Genomic DNA, 7,751 nt, shown 5'->3' on the forward strand with positions numbered 1-7,751 from the left:
CAAAGCTGTAATGAGGTCAGGTGCTAAGTGACCCTGGCGGAACCCAAACTGAGCATCAGTAAGTAGGTTGTTGCTAAGCAAGTGCAGCTTGATAGCACTGTTGTTGAGCCCTTCCATCACTTCACTGCTAATCGAGTGTAGACTGATGGGGCGGTAATTGGCCGGGTTGGATTTGTCCTGCTTTTTGTATGCATGGCATACCTGGGCACTTTTCCACATAGCTGGGTAGATGCTAGTTTTGTAGCTGTACTGGAGCAGCTTGGCTAGGGGCACGGCAAGTTCTGGAGCACGAGTCTTCAGTACTATTGCCGGAATGTTCTGAGGGCCCATAGCCTTTGAAATATCCAATGCCTTCAGCCGTTTCTTGATGTTACGTGGAGTGAATCAAGTTGGCTGAAGATTTGCATCTGGCATGTGATGCTGGGGACCTCCGGAGGAGGCCAAGATGGATCATCCACTTGGCACTTCTGTCTGAAAGTTAGAGCAAATGTTTCAGTCTTATCTTTTGCACTGATGTGCTGGGCTCCTCCATCATTGAGGATGGGGATAATTGTGGAGCCTCCTCCCCAGTGAGTTGTTTAATTGTCCACTACCATTCATGACTGGATGTGGCAGGACTGCAGAGCTTAGATCTGATCCATTGGTTGTGGAATCGCTTAGCACTGCCTATCACTTGCTGCTTATGCTGTTTGGCACACAAGTATTCCTGTGTTGTAGCTTCACCTTTTGACACTTCATTTTTAGACACGCCTGGTGCTGCTCCTGGCATGCCCTCCTAGACTCTTCATTGAACCAGGGCTGATCTCCTGGCTTGATGGTAATGGTAGAGTGGGGGATATGCTGGGCATAAGGTTGTGTTGATTAAAATTGTTCTGTTCATGGTTGTCCAGTCTTGAGTTGCTACATCTATTCGAAATCTATCCTACTTAGCATGATGGTGAAGCTACACAACACGATGGAGGGTATCCTCAAAATTAAGGCGGGTCTTCATCTCCACAAGGACTGTGCGGTGGTGACTCTTACTGATATTGTCATGAATAGATGCATCTGCGGCAGGCAGGTTGGTGAGGATGAGGTCAAGTATTTTTTCTCGGTTCCCTCAACACCTGCTGTAGACCCAGTCTAGCAGCTATGTCCTTTAGGACTCAGCCAGCTCGGCCAGTAGCACTACCGAGCCACTCTTGCTGATGGACATTGAAGGCCCCCACGCAGAATACATTATGCACCTTTTTTTTAATTCATTCATGGGATGTGGGAGTCACTGGCTAGGCCAGCATTTATTACCCATCCCTAATTGCCCTTGAGGAGTTGGTGGTGAGCTGCCTTCTTGAACTGCTGTAGTCCATAATGTCCACATTGCTGTTAGGAAGGGAATTCCACCCTCAGTACTTCCTCCAAGTTGTGTTCAACATGGTAGAGTACTGGCTCCTCAGCTGACGTAGCAGGGGGTTGGTTGGGGCATATGGTAATCAGCAGGAGGTTTCCTTGCCCATGTTTGACCGCTGCCACAAGACTTCATGAGGGCTGGAGTTGAAGTTGAGGACTCCCAGGGCAATTCCCTCCCGACTTTATACCATTGTGCCGCTACCTTTGCCCTTCCAATGGGACCGGACATACCCAGGGATGGTGATTGTGGTGTTTGGGACATTGACTGTAAGGCAGGATTCCTTGAGTATGACTATGTTAGGTTGTTGCTTGACTAGTCTGTGGGACAGCTCACCCAATTTTGGCACAATGCCCCAAAAGTTAGTAAGGAGGACTTTGCAGGTTGACAGGGCTGAGTTTGCCATTGTTTCCAGTACCTAAGTCGATGCTGAGTGGTCGGTCTGATTCCATTCCTTATAGGCTTTGTAGCGGTAGGAAACAGAGCATTTAAGAGTCAACTACATTGCTCTGGGTCTGGAGTCACATGTAGGCCAAGAATGGCAGATTTCCTTCCCTAAAGGGCATTTGTGAACCAGATGGGTTTTTACAACAATCGACAATAGTGTCATGGTCATCATTAGACTTTAAATTCCAGATTTTTTTAATCAAACTCAAACTCCACCATCGGCATGGTGGGTTTCGAACCCAAGTCCCCAGCATTACCCTGGGTCCCTGGATTACTAGTCCAGAGACAATATAACTACACCACATAGACTAGTTTATTAATATGATCGTGTTTTCCTGAATTAAACAGAAGCGTGGGAGACAATACTTCCAATTGCCTTACTTCATGAAAATCTTAATGCTCCCATTGGGAACCATTCTGCTCCTTGACCCATGCCACTTCATCCAGACTTTCATTTTTTTCCCACAGAAGCTTACTCTTAACTAAATTCTAAATCCTGGAGCAAGATATGTTTTTTTTTGCTCACTGTTATGGCCCAGCAGATGGTAAAGCTGAGTTATTTAAAAATCCCAGAGGGAAATTTTAAACAACTGTCATAATCTATCATTTTAAGTGCTATGTTTGAGATGCGTCTCTAAACTCAGGGATCAGACCTCTAGTTCTCGAGGTTTTAAATTAAACTAAAAGAAACATTTTATTAATTTACACAGCTTAAAATATATATACACTTGGCTACAAATTACTATTATCATAACTTTTAACAAATTCCCAAACTAATCTCCATTAAGGCAACAGCCAACCCATAGACTGAACCAGACACCAGGCAAAGCATTTTCACCTTATGAATTCAAAATGAAGTTTTCACTTTGGTTCCTGTGGAGACAGTTGGAGGCTGACAGCTGCTTTTGATCTCACATTGCCTCTGCTCTACACACATAACACTGCTGAATTTATACCTAGCACAGACCGTTGAATGTAAATTCTCATTGTATCACCAACCTCTGAACTAAACCTCTCTAACAATAAAACCCCTTTCATAGTACCAATTTTATTAAGTAATATAAACATATTGCTTGGTAGCTGCTAGATAGGCGATAGTTTTCACCCCACTTCTTGAATGCTCTATTCAAAAAATGCAAATGCACATTACCTCCCTTACATCTCAAAACTAGGACACATCAAAGCACCCAGACTGCCTGGCTTTAATCCAATTAAGACGCACCCACAGACTAAACCTCTATTTTAAAAGAAAAATATTTTCCAATAATATTATATATATCAATAGCTCCACATCCATGACACTCACTTACAAACAAGCTCCTGGTGACATGCATTTTCACAGCAGGAACTCACACACCAAAATCTAAAACAAAAACAAAAATACCTGGAAAATCTCAGCAGGTCTGGCAGCATCTGCGGAGAGGAACACAGTTAACATTTCGAGTCCGAATGACCCTTCAACAGAACCAAGTAAAAATAGAAGAGAGGTGAAATATAAGCTGGTTTAAGTGGGGGGTGGGACAAGTAGAGCTGGATAGAGGGCCAGTGATAGGTGGAGATAACCAAAAGATGTCACAGACAAAAGGACAAAGAGGTGTTGAAGGTGGTGATATTATCTGAGGAATGTGCTAATTAAGGGTAGAAAGCAGGACAAGCAAGGGACAGATAGCCCTAGTGGGGGTGGGGTGGGATGAAGGAATCAAAAAAGGCTAAAAGGTAGAGATAAAACAATGGATGGAAATACATTTAAAAATAATGGAAATAGGTGGGAAAAGAAAAATCTATATAAATTATTGGAAAAAAAGTGGGGGGGGAATCAGAAAGGGGGTGGGATGGAGGAGAGAGTTCATGATCTAAAATTGTTGAACTCAATATTCAGTCCAGAAGGCTGTAAAGTGCCTAGTCGGAAGATAAGGTGCTGTTCCTCCAGTTTGCGTTAAGCTTCACTGGAACAATGCAGCAAGCCAATGATGGACATGTGGGCATGAGAGCAGGGTGGAGTGTTGAAATGGCAAGTGACAGGGAGGTCTGGGTAATGCTTGTGGACAGACCGAAGGTGTTCTGCAAAGCGGTCACCCAGTCTGCGTTTGGTCTCTCCAATGTAGAGGAAACCGCGTTGGGAGCAATGAATGCAGTAGACTAAATTGAGGGAAGAGCAAGTGAAATGCTGCTTCACTTGAAAGGAATGTTTGGGCCTTTGGACGGTGAGGAGAGGGGAAGTAAAGGGGCAGGTGTTGCACCTTCTGCGGTTGCATGGGAAGGTACCGTGGGAGGGGGTTGAGGTGTAGGGGGTGATGGAGGAGTGGACCAGGGTGTCCCGGAGGGAACGATCCCTGTGGAATGCCGCCAGGGGGGTGAAGGGAAGATGTGTTTGGTGGTGGCATCATGCTGGAGATGGCGGAAATGGTGGAGGATGATCCTTTTAATGCGGAGGCTGGTGGGGTGATAAGTGAGGACAAGGGGGACCCTATCGTGTTTCTGGGAGGGAGAAGAAGGTGTGAGGGTGGATGCGCGGGAGATGGGCCGGACACGGTTAAGGGCCCTGTCAACCACTGTGGGTGGAAAACCTCAGTTAAGGAAAATCTAAATTAGACTGACTGCAAAAATGATTCTGGAGTAATTTGGACAACAGCAATTCCTGCAGTCCCCTATTTCTGTTTGAGGAGAGTATCTATGCTCCGTTACCAAATCATGGAAATCAGATTGAACATTGTAAATGGTGAGAGCTAGCTCATGGAAACTTAATTAAAAGCTCAGGATGAAAAGACCTTATTTTTATTTTAAATGTTTTTGCTTTGAAGATTATTCCAAATGTTTCCCAAAAGAAACTTCATTAAAGTCTTTGGGTGAAGAGATTTTTCCTGTTGTCTGTTCTCCATTTACTGCAGATTATTTCCATTTGCATCAACTCATCCTACTTTCTTGACGAACTATAAAGTAATATTTGAGGTTTATTTTAACCATGCCACTTAATGTCTCATTTACTTCAAGGAGGTCCTCCCCTTATGTGCCTGCTGTCTAGACAGAGGAGCCTTTTTCCCTTCCTCCATTTGCCCTGTCTAGAAGATGTCAACTCCATGTTGGAGTGAGGTCCATTGAGTTTCTGGATGGGAGAAAAAGTATTTGATGGAATATGCTTTTACAAAACACAGCCAGAAATGAGTAGCATCCAGGTAAAATTAGTAGCATATTTCAGATTGAAGACAGCCTCAGTACTATCTGTGCAATTCTTAGCACCAGCTAAATTAAATATCCTAGGGTCAATCACTAAAATCATTTGAATCACATTCAAGATTTGCTTACTGAATTACCCCACAACACAATTGATCTTAATTACTTCAATGAGTCCTATTTATCCATGGCTAATTGGTGACTGAAGTGTTACTGAGTTATGGGCAATCAGAGCCAACGGGATGGTTTTTCTGTGAGTGTTACAGAACTGCAAGTGCTAAAATACCTTGCTGTAGGAAGTTGTGCATTAATATTATTTGGTTCGTCTCAATGGAAGAATTTTCTACAGGTTTGACCTGCATTCATTCTCCTTAGAACTTGCAGTGGAAAATGTGTTTGAACTTAATCATGGTGTTTTCTTCAATTTTCTCAGTGTTATTATATGACAAGGATGTGATTATCTCTGTGAGTAAAGATTGAACGTTGAAGTCTATCATTAGATATTTTAGTTCAGGCTTTCAAAGGAGCGTGTTTGCTTCATTTTCTTTCTGCAGCAAGTGCTTACAAATAACCTCATGTCACCTGTAGACCTATTTATTTTATCTCCAGTTTTCTCCCCTTCTTTCTGAAGGTACTAATTCCTGTTGTGTTCCAGTGAACGCTGATTCTTAAGCCAGGAGCGCTGGGTTGCTCCCACAACCCAAGCTGAGATGGTTAACTCACCATGGAACAGTGGTCAAACCAGGAACCTTCCAGTTTACTGGGCAAGTGTACAATTTGCAGTAGGACATTTGAAGACAAAGCTGCTGGTAATCATCTCTTGTTTCAGAAAAAAAATGTTTTATTGATAGCTGGCTCTCATAATTTGGCACGGTCTATAAACTCCTGAGGCCAAATTGGATTCGGTTCAAGGCAATTATTGCATCAGCACAATATCAGGAAAACTGGGTGTTGGATCTTAGGATGTATAGCCCCTGAGTCTCTGGGCTAAATTTAATCCAGCCCGCCGTGATGGGAAACATAGTGCCCAGGCTCATTGCAGGAGAGGCAGCAAATCAGTCTCCGAGCGGCAGGGAAACATCCCATGATTAAGTCAGAGGCAGGAAAGGGCCCCTACAGGGAACCCGCCCGCCCCCCCCACAGCAGGATGTCAGTTAAGCTCATCAATGATCCATTGGATACCCATTATCTCTGAACCTGCTGGGATTTAGTGATGGCTCCGGGATTAAATGGGAGTCGCGTGGCTTTCCCACACAAAGGCTGGCCAGCAAAGTTGTCGAGTTTTCCAGCAGCCTACTGGAGTTGGGGGTGGTGTGTGACCCTTTGTTTTGAGGCACTTTGTGCCTGATTGAGGGACCTGGCATTGGGCAAGGGGGGTTTTGAAAGGGACCTCCTGTCCTTGCTGCCGACCCCACCGCACCCCCCACCCCACCGCCCCCCCCCCCGCCGCAACCCCCTCCATCATGAAGCCCTCCCCATCCCCACCCTTACTCAGCTGAATCCAGGGATCCAGCAACAATCACTGGTGAAATCTCCAGAGCATTACTGACAACAGCCACTGTGGCACTGCCGTCAATGGGGAGCTGCTAGCCAGCTGACTGACCAGCAGCTCTCAGATGGTGGGATTTCCCCAACCAGGGTCCTAAATGGGGGGGGGGGGGCTCGACCTCCGTGAGGTACTTAATTCAGTCAGGCCTCCCCCATGGAATTGGTCTGTGGGTTTCCCACCAGTTCTCCAACCAGTGGGCATTGGGAACATCGAGTTCTGCCCTGCGTCACTGTTGTGTATCCAGGAGAGTAGAAGGGGCAGGATCATTCCTTCTGCTTTTGTGTTTTTTGTAATAAGATACCTTTTGTGAAGGATTATTGTTTTTATCAAATTACTATATTCTCAATTTCTGTTCCTAACAACGTATCTTGGGCAAAATGCCCCTTTCAAATTTGTTAGAATCATTGCCTGCAAGGGAAAGTGAGTGTAATGCTTCAGAAAATAATAATTCACTAACCAGAGGTCTGTGACAAGGTAGATCACTGAAAATGAGGTAAACCTTGAAGTTGTGATACTGTCTGCAGATTATAATCCTAAAAGGTAAGAGACGCTGCCTCATCAAACAGATCCATTTGGTACAAAGCTGTGAGGCCTGGTTGGCAAGACAGAGTAATATCATTATTCTGCCTACGTAACTTTAATAGCCGCTATTCAATCAAATCAATACTTTTTGTACTCAGGGAGCAAGATTGCAGTCCACACTCCTGAAGACAGGAGAACTGTAATCAGGGAAAATCATTCATTCGTCATTTGTTTCCTGTCTTTTGAAATCCCCCCAAAGTCACGACTCAAACATCTTGATGCTTCACTTTTCTTTCTATTAGCTTTTGTACAGTTTTGACTGGCTTTTTTCCTTCCATCCATTCATCAGCCCAAATTAGCTTCCTTATAGATTCTGATCTCTCCTGCTCCCGTCACTGCCGCTATTGTTTGTCCACAATACCTTTGATGTATGCTGTGTGTAGTCATGTCGCTAGTGGTTTTCCATTGATTCCTCAGCTACTTACACAAACCCCAAGTGCTGGCATCATCTTCACATCCTTTACTGAATGCGGAGGCCCCCGTGAACAGTGTAGGATACCACAGTGCTTTCAATAGGTAACTGGGACTTGCCTGCAGAATAGTCCTCAGTTGTGTAAAGCAGCACGACATGAGTAGTTGTCAGGGCAACACTTTGTCACCCGCCATCATTGCAGAGTA

The sequence above is a fragment of the Carcharodon carcharias genome, chromosome 22 (assembly GCF_017639515.1).
Source record: "Carcharodon carcharias isolate sCarCar2 chromosome 22, sCarCar2.pri, whole genome shotgun sequence".
NCBI classification, from domain to species: domain Eukaryota; kingdom Metazoa; phylum Chordata; class Chondrichthyes; order Lamniformes; family Lamnidae; genus Carcharodon; species Carcharodon carcharias.